The following is an 18,595-nucleotide window of genomic DNA, read 5'->3' as shown; positions in this document are numbered from 1 at the left end:
CCCTATGTCTCCTGAGAGAGACATACAAAGTGTGTGTGCTACCTATGCTGTGGAAATAAAATCTGTTTGCTTACATCCCTTACTGGATGGAGTATTTCAAAAATGGTCTAAAGGAGACTCAGTTGACCTGGTGGTGTTTCCAAGCAACACAATGTCTAATGTTCCTCTCTGCTACATTTTGATCCTAGACATACGAAACGTAGCAGGCTTGATATTTGACATTTTAGGTCATCATCATCCTCATTGTAAGCAATCATCACCTTCAACATCTTCACAGTATAATTTTATCTTCAGAATTTGGGCACGTGTTTACCATGAAAACAAGAATAACCAACCCCTACAGTCCACTGCTCTGCTGACCTGTTTTTCACTGGTACAAAGGTCCTTCTCTGACTCTACTGATTGGTTGCTTGCTCTCAGCATACTGTTGCAGTTCTTGTAGGAGAAGCAGTGCCTTGCCATAGTCTGCTGGTGTTAACTGCTAACTGCTAAAGTTACAGGGTGGCTTCTTCTGCTGTTACAGAAAATTGCACCAGCAACACTGAAAATATGTTCTAATTTCAGTGTAGATGGGGGCAGCTTAGAATGTCGATGGCTTCACAGATGAGCACGGCTGGCCACACAGACAGCTTGGATAACCAATATTGGCTGGATTATCTTCTTATCAGTGCTAACATATCACTCAAATCCACATTCATTTGTGTAGCATTGGGCTCGCTTTGACTAGCTATTGTACACTCTGGCCCAGGCACATTGAAGAATCAAGATCAAGAAGCACATGAGTGTGTGAGAGAATTGCACTTGACACAGATGCAGTCTTTAAGAGGGGATTGACATATGACAGATTGCTACTGGCTGGTGGGGATTCTCAGCGGTCTGCCATTCACTACCTACTTTCTAAACAAAAATGTTTTCAAAAACAAAATGTGTATAACTGCACAAGATAACTAATTATTAGCAGCATCTTGATATCCTGCCCTCCTCTCCCATCTGAAATGCAGCCACTTTCTGCTTAAAGCAGCCGGTGGAGGCAGAGCTGTGTGGGGGGGGGTGTGAAGTCAATGGATGAGGTGTGACAAAGTCCCCTGCCTGCCCATTGGTCTGATGATATGGGTGCCACAGGGTGTCTGGTGACACCACGCACACCATGATGCTGAACACCAGGTGGTGGAACAGTGAGGATCCCATGGCCAACTCCTTCAAACCGGGTGAAGGCAGGGGTGGGCTTTAAGGTATTTAGGGCAGAGTTTCACACGCACATGTAGAAATAGTGATAATCAATGTCTTTGTTTTTAGAAATTGGTGAAAGATTTATGGAATGCTTTATGTATTTGATCTAATTGTTTATACATTTGTGTCATTTTATGTAGAATAGAATAGAATATTGAAAGGTTGAACATTTTGAGCCAAAACATAAAAGTAAAAAAAATGTAAGATATCTCAAATAGTTCCTGAATGATTTCCAAGTTTCATTTTGTGTTTGAACATTTTTAGGCTTTGTGGCAAGGGAAAATCTTCCATTCTTACTTTTCTGGACTAACTTCTTTCCCAGAGGCTCAACAATTTTAACTGCTTTCGAGGCGAGGATTCGCAGCATCCTCCACCGGAGCCAAAACCTGCAGCGACTCATTACTTGCACAACCCGGTTGCTCAGATTGTATGGGTTGAGACAAACATGATGAATTCAGCAGTAAAGAGATGGCTTGAAGCAAGTCGCAGAGGTGGGGTCCTGGTGTATTAGAGTTTTCAAATCTAACTAATTTGCTGCGTTAACCAATTATTTTGGGATCAAATTGAGCAGTGTAATATACAACTAAAGCACATAATTCAGCACCACCAGAGCTTTTTCAGCACTGCCATCCATTTCCATATATGTTTGCTTAAGTGGCATAGTGTACTTCATGAACTAACCAGGAAGAGGAGCAGATATGAGGACAGAGAGGTATCATTGTTGTCACTTTATCTTCTGAAGGAATTGAAGAAGTGTTGTCATAAGTATCATTTGAAACATTTCCTTGCCTTTCAAGCCCTCCGCAACCTGTACTTCTGCACATGGGTTGAATCAGTGGAAAAATAAATCCTGTGTTTTTGTTTAAAAATGAAAGACGGACCTATCCTTTCCCACGTTATTAGACACCTGCCCAGCTTTGAAATCCCCACTGGCAGGATGTTGATATCTAGGTCACTTATGCTCTCCCTCAGAAACACCAGGACAGGAAGGGCACATGTCATCTCAAACATCTGTTAATTTAGCGGTATATCACTCAACCGTGAGAGGCTTCTAAATGCATACATGATACAACACACCTGGTGGTAAAACTCACCAGGTGTTTCACCAGGTGACTCAAGACTTACAGTCTTGAGTCACCTTCGGTTCGTGCCCATCTCCCACACTGCAAACAACACTGGTCATGCACTGACAGGGTGTTTTGTAGAGAATTGGTGTCACACTATAAGCAGTCCGCACAGAAATACACAGACAAAGTAGTGAAATTCCAAGCAATGCAAACAGCACTCGTTGTGCACTCCATGGGCGCTTGATAGTGATCTTTTTGGTCTTTACGAAAATACCATGAGATACTATAATCTATAGTGGTATTTTTGTCAGCTCCTGGTAATATATTCTGGTAGAATTTATTGGGGTATCTTTCTAGTGGTGAGACTAACTTCAAAATGGTGCCTAATAATTATGTTACCAAGGTCACTAACGGTAAACAAGTACTAGATTTAGTATACTCTGAATATGTACAATACCACATTATGCCTTTTTGGCTGTTTCAAAATACATTGATAATTTCACAACCAAATAGCTGTACTCACACGCACGGCTAGCACTTCTGAAAACTCAACTCATAAAAAAAGATTTATCTTACGTTTTACCACATGTAGTAATTTGAATGCAGTAAAATAAGCTTACCACCCGTTAGCTCATAGACTGAGGTCCAACAATAACTTAAACCAATTGGATCAGCATTGTTATCATGTGTCTTTCTCTTTTGTGGCTTTATAAAATGTTAAAATTCAGAATATGACCAAACAGTTGAATTATACTGTACTCCTTTACAGTGGCTTATACTTGAACATGGATAAAATGCGTTCCATTAGAGAGCTCGCACACATTAAATAGTTTTTCTAATTAGCTTCAGTTACACATTTGTTGCTGGCTGGCCTGCGCACTGTCTGATGAGGGAACCTTGAATGTTTCTCTCACAATACTTAGCATTTAGGAGACTGCTATCTTAACAAATGGCACATGATTTCCTTGGTTCCTATCGCCAACAGATTTAGTAATTATACAGTAATTGAGGAGCTTGTAACATACGTGAGAAATGCTTACAGGTTGTGTGATAGAAATATATATATATATATATATATATATATATATATATTTTAAAGTAATTGACAATCTGTATTTTACATGGACTTTCATTATGAAGTGAACTTTTGTTAAGTTAACAGTCTCCTAACTCCGAGAGAGAGAGCACGAGTATGAGGGAGCAGGTGAGCAAGAGGGAGCAGGTGAGCAAGAGGGAGCAGGTGAGAGAGCATGAGAGGGAGCGGGAGCATGAGAGGGAGAGGGAGCATGAGAGGGAGCGGGAGCATGAGAGGGAGCGGGAGCATGAGAGAGCATGAGGGAGCATGCGAGAGCATGAGGGAGCATGAGGGAGCATGCGGGAGCATGCAAGAGCATGAGGGAGTGAGGCAGAGAATGAAAGCGAGCAGGAGAGAGCATGAGTGAGCGAGAGCATGAGTAATTGACAGCATGAGTGAGCGAGAGCATGAGTAATTGACAGCATGAGTGAGCGAGAGCATGCGAGAGCGAGGCAGATAATGAAAGCGAGCAGGAGAGAGCGAGATAGAGAATGAAAGCGAGCAGGAGAGAGCGAGACAGAGAATGAAAGCGAGCAGGAGAGAGCGAGACAGAGAATGAAAGCGAGCAGGAGAGAGCGAGAGAATGAGTAATTGGCAGCATGAGTGAGCGAGAGAGAGCAGGAGTGAGCGAGAGCATGAAAGAGCAGGAGTGAGTGAGCGAGAGCAGGAGTGAGTGAGCGAGAGCAGGAGTGAGGAAGCGAGAGCAGGAGTGAGGGAGCGAGAGCAGGAGTGAGGGCAAGCAAGAGAATGAGAGAAAGAGTAACGAAGAGAGAACGATCACAAGAATGTGAGTTAGAGACCGAGAGAGAGGGAGAACAAGAGTGTGAGTTAGAGACCGAGAGAGAGGGAGAACAAGAGTGTGAGTTAGAGACCGCGAGAGAGGGAGAACAAGAGAGCTTGAGAGTTAGAGACCGAGAGAGAGGGAGAACAAGAGAGCTTGAGAGTGAGACACCGAGAGAGAGGGAGAACAAGAGAGCTTGAGAGTGAGAGAGCGAACAAGCAAGAGAGTGAGCAGAAGCAAGATCAAGCGAGCGAGAAAGAAAGAGAGAACGAGCACAAGGGAGAGAGGGAGCAAGCATGAGCACGAGAAAGTGAGTGAGAGTGACCGAGCACAAGAGAGGGAGAGCAAACGAGAGAGAGAGCAAGAGTGAGCACAAGATAGTGCGAGCATGAGAGTGGTAGAGAGCGAGAGAGATTAAGTGAGAATGAGAGAGAGTGATAGCACGAGGGCGATTATGAGAGAGAATGAGAGATGGAGAGCGCATGAGAGAGCAAGAGATTGAGAGAGTGAGCACGAGAGTGAGAAAGAGCAAGCAAGAGATAGAGAGAGCAAGATCAAGCGAGAGAGAGAAAGCGCAAGAGAGAGAGAGTGCTAGAGAGTGAGCGCGAGGGAGAGTGAGCGCCAAGGAGATCGATCAAGACTGTCTGCCAGTCCTTCTGTAACCTTTGCCAGTGAGTGAATGACCCAGCCCTCTCCGCCTCAAGCCTTTTTCTCAAACTCATGTGTCATTGAAAGAGAAACTCCCCTTGACAAATCAGCCCATTATATAGCACATGATTTCCTTAGTGCCTTTGACAGAGATTCAAACTGCAGCGCTGTTGCCTCCTTTTTCATCAACGAACAATGGGGTGTAGAGAAGTATAGGGAAATACTTTTCCCTATTCTGAATTTCAACAAGGTAGCTCTGCATTAAATCATCCAGAGTTTAGCAAATGTCTTAATTTTAACTAGGGCCAAGGGTGTGAGACTCATGTGTGTGCCTCAAACTGTGTCTATTAGATGTCAGTATTATTACGCAAAAAGCTCAAGCCAGCCAATTTGAATTTGGCTCTGCACAACTAGTTTTATCATTTGCACCACACCACAGCAATGGACTAAATGCAATGAAAGTAAAATAACATACTAATTCTACTAACATTCCAGGATCCAATAACATATTCCCCTACTAATATTCAATGCAATTTAGGCCATTGCTTATGAGTGCAAAACATTGGTGCATAGGGGCAAAGCGGCCCGTTTAATAAAATGCAAAGATATTTGAACTGCGCAAAGCCAACTGGAAATGGGCAATTAGATTTGTTCTGCAGTGAATACATGACTGGGTTGAGAGGCAAGTTGATGAATGTAACATTTTTCTTTTCAGCACTGCAGTTTGAATCTCCGTCAAAGGCACAACGGAAATTGCATGCTATTTTATGTGAGAGCGAGCAAGAGAGTGAGCAAGCATGAGAGAGCATGAGCGAGCACAAGAGTGAGCACAAGAGTGAGCAAGAGAGTGAGAGCAGGAGAGTCTCACTTGTGCTTGCTCGCTTGCAGAGAGCAATAGAGAGCAAGCAAAAGAATGCGAGAGAGAGAGAGAGGGCACGTGGGAGAGAGAGAGAGCGAGCACAAGAGCGAGTGCAAGTGAGCGACCGAGACGAGAGAGAGTGCGTTTGAGAGAGGGTGAGCGAGTGTAAGAGTGAGCCAAGGGAGAGAGCGGGAGAGCAGAAGAGAGGGAGGGAGAGAGAGCAAGCGAGAGAGCAAGAGAGCGAGCACGAGAGGGAGTGCGATTGAGAGAGCAAGAAAGGGAGAGAGTGCAAGAGTGTGAGCTGAGTGAGAGCATGAGAGAGCAAGCAAGAGATCGAGAGAGCGAGAGACAGAGGACAAGAGAGCGAGAGATTGTGAGAGAGACCGAGAGAGAGTGAGAGAACGAGTGACCGAGATTGGTAGAGTGTGAATAGTGAGCAAGAGAACGAGAGAAAGCTAGAGTGTGAGAGAGGGAGCGGGAGCAGGAGCAAGAGACCGAGCGAGAGCAAGCAAGAGAGTGAGTGAGAGAGAGCGTGAAAGAGCGGGTGAGAGAGAGCAAGCGATAGAGTGCAAGCGAGCAGGAGAGAGGAAGCAAGAGCAACAGCATGAGAGAGCGCAAGAGTAAGAGTGAGCAATAGAGAAAGCAAGAGAGCAAGTGAAAGCAAACGTGAAAGAGAGAGAGCGAGAGCACAAGTGAGAGCGAGAGAACAAGAGAGCGAGCAAGAGAGCCAGTGAAAACGAAGGTGAGAGAAAGTGAAAGAATGAGCGAGCACAAGAAAGAGCGCAAGAGAGCAAAAGAGCGCATGAGAGCAAAAGAGAGCATGAGAGCATGAGAGAGCAAGCAAGATTGAGAGCAGGAGCGTGAGAGAGCGAGCGGAGCAAGAGTGAGAGAGAGAGCGCAAGAGAGTGAACGAGAGTGATCGACCAAGCGAGAGAGCATGCGCTGGCGAGAGAGCGAGCAGGAGAGCAAGTTAAAGCGAACGTGAGAGAACACGAGAGAGAATGAGCATGGGAGGGCAAGAAAGAGAGAAAGGGAGTGCAAGAGAGAGCAAGAACATGAGAGAGCAAGCACAAGCGGGAGCAAGAGAGCTAGCGAGAGAGGGCGAGAGCACAATAGAGCAAGAGATAGCGAGAGAGAGCAAGCATGAGAGGGAGTAGGAACACAAGAGAGCGAGCAAGAATAAAAGCTGGCGAGAGCGAGAGAATGTGAGCAAGAGAGCAAACGAGAGCGAGCGTGGGAGAGGGAGAGGGAGAGAAAGAGAGCGAGACCAAGCAAGAGAACGAGAGAGGCAGAGGAAGCGAGAAAGTGAGTGAGCAAGAGGGTGAGCGAGAGAGTGAGAGCGAGCACAAGAGAGCGAGCATGAGAGCAATAGAGCAAGAGTGAGCGAGAGCAAGAGATAGTGTGAGCGAGCAGGTTCGCGAGAGGGCAAGATCACGAGAGAATGAGATAGAACGAGAGAGGCGAGAGCGCATGAGAGAGCAAGACAGCAAGAGAGAAACTGAGAGCGAGCGAGAACATGAGAGAGCAAGTGAGCAAGCAAGAGAGTGAGAGCAAGCAATAGAGCAAGTGAAAACAAACACGAGAGAGAGCGAAAGAGCGTGTGAGGACAAGCAAGCAAGAGAGAACGAGAGAGCACAAGTGCATGGACTTTCTTCCAAGATCATATCGGACCGAGGACCTCAATACGTCTCACAATTCTGGAAACATCTGTGTCGTATTCTAGGGATCCACCGCGCTCTCTCATCAGGTTATCACCCACAAACCAACGGAGCCACGGAATGTGTAAATCAAACTCTGGAGCAATATCTTTGTTGTTTTGCCACCAAGGTTCAGGATGACTGGTCTCTCCTCATACCCGTGGCCGAGTTTGCCTACAACAATTCCGATCACTCAGCACTCAAGGTCAGCCCTTTCTATTGCAGTCAAGGTTTTCACCCGTCCGTTTTACCTTCTGTTCTTCCACATCCCACTCCAGTACCTACTCTCGACTCATGAATTCAGACTCTCATCAACATACACAAGGAAGCCAAGGAACAATTGAAAGAGGCCCAAACACGCACTAAGCTTTATACGGACTCCAAAAGAAGGCCAGCGCCTTCTTATTCTGTTGGTGATCAAGTCTGGTTGTCCTCGAAACTATTACCGCGACATCTACGGCCAAACAAATTGGCCCCTCGGTACTATGGACCATTTTCCATAAAGGAAATCATCAATCCTGTCTCATTCCGACTCAAGCTACCTGATTCCTGGAAGAAAATACACCCAGTCTTTCACACTTCCCTATTGAAACCTTACATCCAATCCACCCGAAAATCCTGAAGACCCAGTCCTGTTGTTGTGGACGATCAGCTAGAATATGAAGTGTCCAGAATATGCGATTCCAGGTATAAACGGGGTCGACTTCAATACCTGGCTGAATGGAAGGGATATCCTCCTAGCGAGAGAACCTGGGAACCAGTTTCTAACTTAAATACCCCTCGATTGCTTAGAAGATTCCATCTCATACACCCGGGCAAACCTGGTGGAACAGGTCTTCGGAGGAGGCATGCTGTCATGACCCATAGAACTTGCCCCTTCTGGACTTCCTGGTCCTTATCGCGACGGGGCTTGTATTCTTTGTTACTCCCAACATGGCCGTGCCAAGCGACTTGCCTCGCACCAGCCTTCACGTCGCACACAGCACGTTCTATAAATTGGCCACGCCCCCACAGCCCCACGCGTCTCAACGCTATCATTAGGTAGTGACTTGACGTGTGTGTGCTGTTCAGCGAATCCACTATTCCTAGTTCCTGGTTCCTTCTTCCTTCCTTTCACCCCTTCCCTCTAATCTGCTCCCGGAATCGTCACCCCTAGCGACAGCTACCTTTTTCCTGGACATCCTGGAACAGCGACCTTCCCGGAACTCTGAACGCGCTCTGCAGCCGGACGAGACTCGAGCGAGCCTATACAAGACCCGAGCGGTCCACAAGAGGAATCCTCCCGTGGAACAGAGCAAGAAGCGATCTCAGGTGAGAAGGGGGGAGATTTATGACAATCTAATTGACCCGTTTCACTTTTATTCCATTTTCCATACTATAATGTACTCAGAGATGCACTGCATGCAGAACTTAATGTTAGTGGCTGCACGTACCAACCTATTCCTTTGCCACCATGCTGTGGCAAATGAGCACACACCCAACAGTTATTCTTTTTCAAAATTGAATGTGTCATATTCATCATTTGCAGTAATGTGTTATTCCCATAACTTTCGCTGTCTTTCTTCCATTGGGGACAGAGTGTAAGTAATTGCATGAACAGGGCTTTCAGTGGTGGAGTTGTTTCTTATGGGCAAGAGAATTTCTAAGGGGTGCATTTCTTCCAGGTACCATAATATCAGTGCTGTCGTTACTGGGGCTATTATGCTCATTACGCACATTATTATTGTTAGAATTAGCATACAATTTTTTCGATAACTCTTTATGTGTAATCTTTCAGTTTCTATGTTTAATTCATTATCAGCAGTGGTGCAGGAGGAGGTAAAAGCTGGTTCCGGCATTTTCTCTCGCGGTCCTTCTTCCTCTGCAGTGTTCGTCGTGAATGTCTTTCATTGTTGCTTTCGTTGGAATGTCAATAAGTTTGATAATGTCAACAGTCTCTCCTGCCAGTTCTTAGCAGCCTGGATTGCTACACGTTGGGCAAGATCTCTGTGCGTCTGCACATTTGCTCAAAAGAACTCCAGAGCAGTTATCAATTGCCTTCATACCATGTGTGCCCCGTTTGTCTGTAAGGGTTCAGGACACATGGATTTTGTGTTTGCACCGAGGAGTCTCGATTATTGGGCTGTCTGATTTGCACAACCCTCACAACGCTCTCCTCTAGGCCTCCAGTTCCTACTTCATCCGAGAATAGGAAACAGAGGCAACAAAAAAGAAAATCGACATGAATGCAGGTTTGATCACTCCTCTTTCCTGGGCCGCAAATTGTATTGCCTTGCTCCTGGTATTGTGTGATCAATGAATAGTGCGGATGCACTTCCAGACTCAAACTCGGAGTCTGCCTGTGGCTCTCTGACAGATGATGGCGGGCACCCACGTGATGATGCAAATTTTGTTTCAGGCTGTAGTGAGGCAATAGATGGTGGGCGCCAAAGCGGTACATTGTTGGTGTCGGCCAGCAGTAATGCAGCATCTGCTGGACAATGTTGGGGCGCTCTTTGTCCTTCCTCTTTCACAACAATCTCTTCAGGCTTTGTTTCAGGATCAGACAGTTTTTGTGGCAAACAACTGGCAATAGTTTTTTAGTTTCTGGGACCGCTGTCTCTTTCTGGTCGTCCCGATCAGTCAGTTTTTCAAGCGGTGGTGGGACCTTCTTGGCGTTTGTCGTGTATCCAAGCCTTCCTCCCATCCACCCGAATTGCCGTCTGCGTAATTAGGAGGATCAGATAGTGCCCACGCCATCTGGGTGCTAATGATGTCATTCGCTCAAAATTTTTGAATAGCTCCCAGTTTCCTGGCTCCAGTGCGTGTCCCGGCCCAATGTATCTTATTGGCAACGGCTCCTGCACCAGCTGATGAATCGAACGCAATTTTTGGATTAAAGGATTACAGTAAATGCTGAGCGCAGGTTATTCGAGTTCCCCCAGCGTTTTTGGCTGAGGTGCACACCAAACATTTGCCGGCCTCCCCATAACGATTTCATAAGGGGAGAGCCCAGTTCTTGCCTGCACAAACGTGCGCATGCACGGTAGCTCTAGCGGTAATGCATCTACCCAGCTTAACTTGTTGCCTGCACATATCTTACTTATCTTAGATTTTAAGATGCCGTTGTGGCGTTCAATAAGACCGGCAGACATGGGGTGCCTAGAACAATGGAATCGCTTTTCAATCTGCAGACCTGCACAAATCTGTAGTATTACTGCGCCCACAAAATGTGGACCGTTATCTGACCATATGACACTGGGCAAGCCAAAACAGGAGAAGTATTCTTTCAACATTACTTTCGCCGTGCTCATAGCAGTGCATTCTTCCAATGGATATGCTTCCACCCATTTGCTAAATGCACATATGACCACTAGGACATACTTCAAGTTTTGGCATCTCTCCATTTCTATGAAATCAAAATGGATTACCTCAAACGGCATAGAGGGAGGACCAAAACTGCCTGTTGGAGTCACTGTTCCCTTCCCCACATTGTGTTGTAGACACGTGATACAATTTTGCACCAACCTCTCAGCATTTTTCTTTATGTGCGCATTCTCCCATACTGTGGCTAAGTGTTGAACTATCTTTTTGGCACAAATATGAGTAGGGCTGTGAGCCATTGTGACTATTACAGTTACATAGGAGTTGGGCAGCATCCAATTTCTATTCTTCTTGTCTACCCAGCAACCCTCTAGATCTAATTCAGCAGAGCCCTCAGCCCACCCTTGTATTTCATCTGCAGTGGCTTCCGCCTGCATTTCTTTGACAGTGGCAATTCCATTCTCTATCATGCAGGGCACTTCCTCTGACTGTACTGTTAACATTTTGGTATTCAAGTCAGTGGCAGTTTGTTTCGCAATTCTGTCTGCAAATGCGTTTCCCTCTCCCACTTTGCATGTTACTTTTTTATGCGCCTCGCATTTCACTATTGCCAGGTGCTTTGGATGCATAAGTGCAGACAATAATCGTACAATCAAAGGGCCATGTTGTATTCTAGCCCCATGTGATGTTAAGAACCCTCTCTCAGCCCAAAGTCAGCCAAAGTTATGAACCATGCCAAAGGCGTACTGGCTGTCAGTATATATGTTTACACTCAAATTCTCTGAAATCTCACAAGCTCTGATCCAGGCTATTATCTCCGCTACTTGTGCGGAGTTGTAGGGGATTCTTTTACTTTCCACAATACTTTTTAACGTGGTTATAGCGTAAGCGGCAGTTTATGTGCCATTCGGCAATTTAAAACAGGAGCCGTCACAAAACAACTCTCCATCTGGCTCTTTTTGTGGGGTGTCTGTCCAATCAATTCTCCCCTTTGTTTCTTCCTCAGTAACCATTAAACAATCATGGGGAGGTGATTCATTTCCATCAAGTTTTTCCATGGGCCATGGCATTAATTCAGCAGGATTCAAAGCGCTACACCTCATAATTTGGATGTGTGGCGCGAACAGGACAATTTCATATCTAGTCAATCTAGCAGAGGTGAGGTGGTGCATCTGCGTTCTTTTGAGTAGAACATCTATGGCATGTGGCACCATCAAAATTAAAGTGTACCCCAGTACCATCCCTTCCGTTTGTTTCACTGACGCAGCAGCCGCTGCAACAGCTTGCAAATATCGTGGTAATGCACGCGCTACAGGGTCCAGCGCAGAAGAAAAATAGCTGCACGGCCTATTTCTTCCACCTTGTTCCTGTGTTAGAACATCCAGCGCGCAGTCGTCATTCTCATGCACAAACAATCTAAAAAAGATTTCATCATTTGGTGTGCCTAAAACTGGAGCGGAACACAACGCAGTTTTGAGCAACCCAAATGCTCTCTGATATTCTTCACTCCACTGCAAAGGCATCACAGCATCCTTCTTTGTCAACTCCACCATTGGCTTCACAATTAGAGCAAAATTCGCTATCCACTGCCGACAATAAGAAGCCATGCCTATTATAGCTCTGACTCCTTTTTGTGTTTTTGGAATAGGCATACCGGAAATACTCTGTATTCACTCTGGCGTTAGTCTTCTCCCTTCTCTCGAAAGTAGGTAACCCAAATAAGCCACCTCCTTTCGACAATACTGAAATTTCTTTAAGCTTGCTTTGTGGCCATGCGCTGCCAAATGTGTTTACAACAAAACAGTACTCTCTTTACAAATTTCTTCTCTATCTGCAGACAACAAGTCGTCTATATATTGTAACAATACACAACCTGTTGGTAACTCTAACATGTCTAGTTGTTCTTTCAATGCTATGCTGTAAATACTCGGACTCTCTGTGTAGCCTTGTGGAATGCACGTAAATGTGAATGATCGTCCTCCTAATGTGAAGGCGAACAAATATCTACTTTCTTGGTGCACTGGAATACTGAAGAAAGCATTCCTCAAATCAATAACGCTAAAGTATTCTGCTGAAGCAGGAATCATTGTCAAAATTGTGGTAACATCTGGGACCAATGGAAATTGAGGATCTACTACCTTGTTTAATGCACGCAGATCAATTATAAAACGGTATGGTACCTCATTACCTCCTTTCTTATACACCGGAAGAATGGGACTATTACATGTACTGCCTGTAATTTCTTCAATCACCCCCAATTTTACCAAATCAGACACAATACTTTTCAATCCTTTTTCTCCTTCCGCTGAGATTTTGTACTGCGGAATACGTGGTAACGTTACTCCTTCTTTCAGTGTAATTTTCACTGGTTCTATCTTCAAACATCCAACATCATTGTCATTTATAGCCCAAATACAAGTTGGCACTTCACTTAATTCCCCTGGCAAAGGTTTAGACAAAAATTCAGATACTGGCACATCCTGTGGAGAAATGGTCAAAAATACTCCATCTGGCGTACAGTGGATAACTGCACTTAGTTTTTTCAATAAATTCAATCCCAACAGATTCTCCCCACAGTTCTCTGTTAAAAGGAATGGACAGTATTCAGTGAATGGGCCTAATGTTACTGCTACTGGTTGGGACACTGGATTAATCACTGGGGTACCTGCAAACCCTACTGAAATATTTCTTTGCCCTGACAGCGGTATCTCTGGAACCAAGTGATGGTCTATCGAACACTTTTGTGCCCCAGTATCCACGAGGAATCTGTGCTCACTATTCCCGACTTTCATTTCTACGTAGGGTCCTTTCTGATTCACGGAATAGACACCGATTCCAACCCCTTTCTTGGGCTGTCCTACTGCGGAAACAACACATCATCCGATGTGTAATCGCTGCCGTTATTATAATATGCATTCGCATGTGTATCGAAAATATTTCCGCCCCTTCCTCTATTCCCATTTTGCATATTCTGCTCGCTCTGATTCTGAGTAGGGGTATGATTCTCGCTTTGGGCACCCTTGCCTTGACTATTTTATTGTTACTGCATGTTATTCCTGTTATGCCCATTTGCTCCTGGATGCCCTCTATGCTGTCTTCTCTGGACATACCCATTCCTATTTTGCAAATGTGGGCATTGTGCTCGCCAGTGAGCTTCCTCTCTGCAATACGCACACTGATTCAATCCCAGGGGCCCTCCATGTATGTTCGAATTACCTCTGCCTTGGGCGTTTCCTCTACCTCTATTGTGTCCGGCTACTTGTTGGAGTAGCACCCCAACCATTGTTCATAATGCTTCTATTCTCATCGGCAAGCGGTGCTCATTACATATCTCATTTATCTCCCTTGCGGGAATACTAGGGTCTGACATCCATCTTAGCGCCTCTCTTACACATACTCTTAGTCGGTCATCTGTCTGTCTTGATGACGATAAATATTGTTGCTGTATATATGGCTCTACCGCTTCAGTTGTATCTCTCCTAATATCTCTACTCCTATACCTAGGTGTGGCAAACATTTCAGCATATTCATTATCAAGTTCATTCTTCAGTTCAAAAAGCCGATCTACATGTTCCCTCATCTCTTCATCTCCCCTCTACAACGTGTCAATGCATTCAAATCTAACAATCGTTGTGGCGGTAACCTCCCAATTAACTGTTTCCATCTAGCCACTAAATATTCACCCATGCATTCCAACACTACCTGTCTTTCGTTGCTCCTCCTGAAGTCAAATATTGAAGCCATCCCTGCCGTTTCATCATTCACATCTATATACATTTCGGCCTGTTCTTGCAACTCTCGCTTCCTCTCCTTGCTAATCGCACTACGAGTCACTCTCGCACATCCACTCTGTCCGGACCCTTCTTCTTTTTCAACAAATTCAAGTTCAATTACAGGAGGGGCAGATGGGACAGAAACGATCTCTAGAGAGGGAGATGCGGATGGGACCATGGGAACAGGCTGTATCTGTTGCGATGCTGATTGGCTAACAAGAGGTGCTGTATGTGCATTCTGTGGCTGTGCTAGGAACTGAACAGATGGGAGGGGCTGAGCAACAGGAGGGGGTTGAGCAATAGCCACTGACGCAGTCTTTTGAGTCTCTCGCCTTGGGCCTTGTTTCGTATCAGTCAATATTTTTTCTATCAATTCATCTGATGAATGCAATTCTCATTGTGGATATATTTTTTCCATACTCAACTGGTCGCGTCTATTTGATCTTCTCAAACTATTACTCCACTCCTCCTCCTCTTTTTCTTCCGCTCTTTCTGACTTCGATTTATGCCTGTGCGCATGTTTCTCTCTACTTCTGAAACGAAGCATAGCTTCCCTCCTCCAGTCCCTAAGGATATCAAATGCCGCAGGGCATGTTTTCTTTTTTATTCCTTCTCCAAATTATCTATCCTTGTCATCTCAAAACTCCCATGATTCGGCCACTGAAGATCTTCCTGCTTTCTGGTTTGCTTATGCCAAATCTCACAAAACATTATCGCTCCCACACCATATTTCATATATATCTCGTATGCCGGCGTTCCCACCGGTGGCGCGACCTGGCCAGATTCCAAAGATTGTCCGCCGCAGCGGAAAAACCCTGCTAGGGTGGACAATACCCCAGGCATGTTTTAACCTTACCCTTGGCTAATCAAACTTACACTGGGTGTTTGATTTTGCAAAATCAACTCTCAACCAATATCAGGATTACTTACGAATAGGGGCATGACTCACCTGATCAATCAATTTGTCTTTTCAAGACACAATTAGTCCGTACACTGACGCAACCAATAACGTTGTGTCTGCGTATCTTGGCTCACTCTGCCTCGTTTTGGGACCCTCGCCTCCTTGTTCTCTGGCCGGGCACGTCGATCAGGGATCAGATGTGTGCAGATCGGTTACCAGACATTTGGTCGAAAAAAATTGGTCGACCAGACAAATGGTCGAACCAATTTGGTCGAAAACCAAATGGTTGAATTTTTTTTTTTTTATTTTCACCCCTTTTTTTAATTTTTTGGGGGGTCCCCCCCCTACCCCCTTTTTTTCTCTAAAAATCCCTTTTTTTAAAAAACGAAAACCCGAAAAATAAATATATAAATAAAAAAAAAATTCGACCATTTGGTTTTCGACCAAATTGCGTCGACCAAATGTCATTCGACCAGTTTTCAGTCGACCAAATGACTGGACACCATGCAGATCTGCATAGGAGTCTCATCGCTTACGCAGGGTCGCTCTGAATACCTCTTGATCCCGGCTCGAACGTCCCGTCCTCGCCGTTCTTTCTGCCTTCCTTATTTTACAATGTACACGATGGAACAAGTGGGGGAGGGTCCCTGTTCGGGCGCCATCTTGAAGGGGCCCCTGAGGGAAACAAGGCACAATCACCACACACAAACTGATACGCCGACACGAGGTTGTATTCCCAAAACCTAGGGTTTATTGCAAAGCAAATAGTCTCAGTTGGCCAACTGGTCCCACGCCCCGCGATGTGTGTCTACCAGACCTCGGGGGACGCAAGAGAGGTAAAAAGGCAACATTAGAGAAGACAGAAAGAAAACAAAATGACGATTTTAGTCACCTTTAAAATGGCTGCACTATGGTTGAGCTTTTTCTACACCTTCTTGTTACTAATCACATGAGGCGGTTGGTCTACGGCCAACAAAGTATATTGCCTTCCGATCGAAAATTTCTGGACTGACAATTGCTCACCATAGTAAAAGCAGGAGAGAGCAAGAAGGGCCCCCCTAATAGGTCTGCCAGACTCTAAGAAGTGCATGGCTCATGGAAAAGCCGGCCAAAAGAAAACTTGCTATATTTTATGTTAAATACTTAGGCTTTATGGTGGTGAGAGGAATGGTGAAACCACAAGCAGAGAAAGTAGAACTACTGAGGTACCGATGGAATGTGGCATTGATAACCAGAGTACTTTCAGAGCCCTGTTGCGTTACTGCTCTCCTAGTCCAGCAAAAACGTTTTTAGATGATCTCGAACCATGTTTGAATATGAATGTCTTAGACTGTATGTAATTTATGAACATATTACGAAAGCGATAATGCTCCAAGGAAACTATTCCAGGACATCAAATTGTTTTTGAATCTGGAAGCTGTTAAATATTTGATTCCCATCTCATATAAACATTGTATTGCCTTGAATAATCACTTTTCCGCAAAGATTTCTGATGTTCAAATCAATATCGCTTCACGCCTTTTGAAAAAAGCAAAACCCTGTAAGCTCCATTTGTGCTACATTTTTGTATGCCTCAATCTAATCTTAGATTTGAGTTTCATAAGCTCACGGTTGAGCAAATCGCCTATCTCCTTAGGAATCACTGTCCCGCTATCTGCCTGGAGGACTCTTTACGCATACTTACTGCAGAAACCTTCACTGACGTTATTGCAGGTATTATCACTTCTTTGGTTAACACATAATTTACTGAAGCCATAGTGCCCACACAACTAAAAGGAGCTATAATATCCCCTCTCTTGAAGAAAACCACCTTGGATCCTTTGGTCCTCAATAATTATCGACCAGTGGCAGGACTTCCATGGATTTCTAAGAGTTTAGAACAGGTCACTTGTTTGCAATTTCAATCATTCTTAGAAGCTAATTCTTTACTCAGTCATTTTCAATCAGGTATCCGTCCCAGACATGGCACCAAGATGGCGTTTCTTAACTTATGAGACAATATTCTCCATTAAGCAAATGGGGCATGGACTTACTGGCCATGCTCAACGTTTCGGTTCTTTTGATATGGTTAAACATGGCATCCTAATCCACTGACTAGAATAATGTGCTCTTTTCTTTTTGCATATCGTGAATGCGTTTCAAGCTTTACTTGAGGAAAGGACTCAGCAGGTAGAACTGGACCCTTTTTGTCCCCAATTCATACATGCGGCATACGAGAGGTATCCCTCTTTTCTCCATTACATTTTAACCTATTTGGTAAACCCCTATATGACATTTTATTCAAACGCAACTTGCGATATCAAAGTTGTTCCAAAGACACCCAAGTTCATTGCTCCAGATAAGACTTTGAAGTGGGAGTATTTCACTCCCTATTTTGTAACGTTGGGAGTATAATTATTTTAGGGAGTCAAAATGTGAGTCCAATTCCCAATGGGAGTATTTTGTAAGCGAGTACAAATGTTTTAACTGAAAAACAGAAATGTTTTTGTAATAATTCTTCCTTTGCACCTAGTTATTCATACACATTAAAAGATACATGTGCATTTCTTCCGATTGGACAGTAATAATAGTAGTTTCTTCATGTGGTACTACGTGCACTACCGGTCCAAACATATCCATGGAGCTGTAGGGGTGAAAGCAGCGGCTGATGGTCCACTGTGTTTGTTTCCTATTTTGTGTTGGGAGTACTTTTACTATTTATATTTTTGGGGAGTATTTATTTATTTTTAGGGAGTAAAAGTGCCTGATACACCCCTTATCTGTAGGATGGCCCACGTCTACTTAAAAATAGACAATCCCAATTCCAAAAGGGAGGATTTAACCATCTGTCTCGACAAAGTTGAAACCTGGATGCTGGAGAATTCACTTCAACTTAATCCTAATAAGATCAAGATCATTCTCCTGAGACCAAAACATAAATTCACAGAGACTGAAAAAGCATGTCCCCCCATGCTATTTGATTTAACAATTACACTCTCTACCAAAGTCAAGAATCACAGTCTCAATCTAGATCCACAAATAAATCAACTAGTGAAATCCTCTTTTTTCACATTAGACCTCCTTAAACAAGCCTCTGCCTTTATTGATAGAGAATTGCTGCCTGCATTGGCCGGTTCATTAATCAATTCTAACATCGACTATCGTAATTCACTATATCTGGCTATCAGTGATCACCAAATTGAAAGAATTAAAAACATTAAAAGCTCTGCTAGTCGATTGATTTTCCACCTCTGTCACAGACGCTGTCTCTCTGACCTGTAA

General features: G+C 44.4%; 1 pseudogene; it reads left to right on the top strand.

Moving 5' to 3' along the window:
• The first annotated feature begins 6,123 nt into the window (after window positions 1–6,123).
• Window positions 6,124–7,208, top strand: LOC138492916 (uncharacterized; annotated as a pseudogene).
• Window positions 7,209–18,595: the final 11,387 nt, after the last annotated feature.

The sequence above is a fragment of the Ambystoma mexicanum genome, chromosome 10 (assembly GCF_040938575.1).
Source record: "Ambystoma mexicanum isolate Mex_15411 chromosome 10, UKY_AmexF1_1, whole genome shotgun sequence".
Taxonomy (NCBI): Eukaryota; Metazoa; Chordata; class Amphibia; order Caudata; family Ambystomatidae; genus Ambystoma; species Ambystoma mexicanum.
Note: the sequence above shows the minus strand (reverse complement) of the source record. Positions and strands in the feature narration are given on the sequence as shown.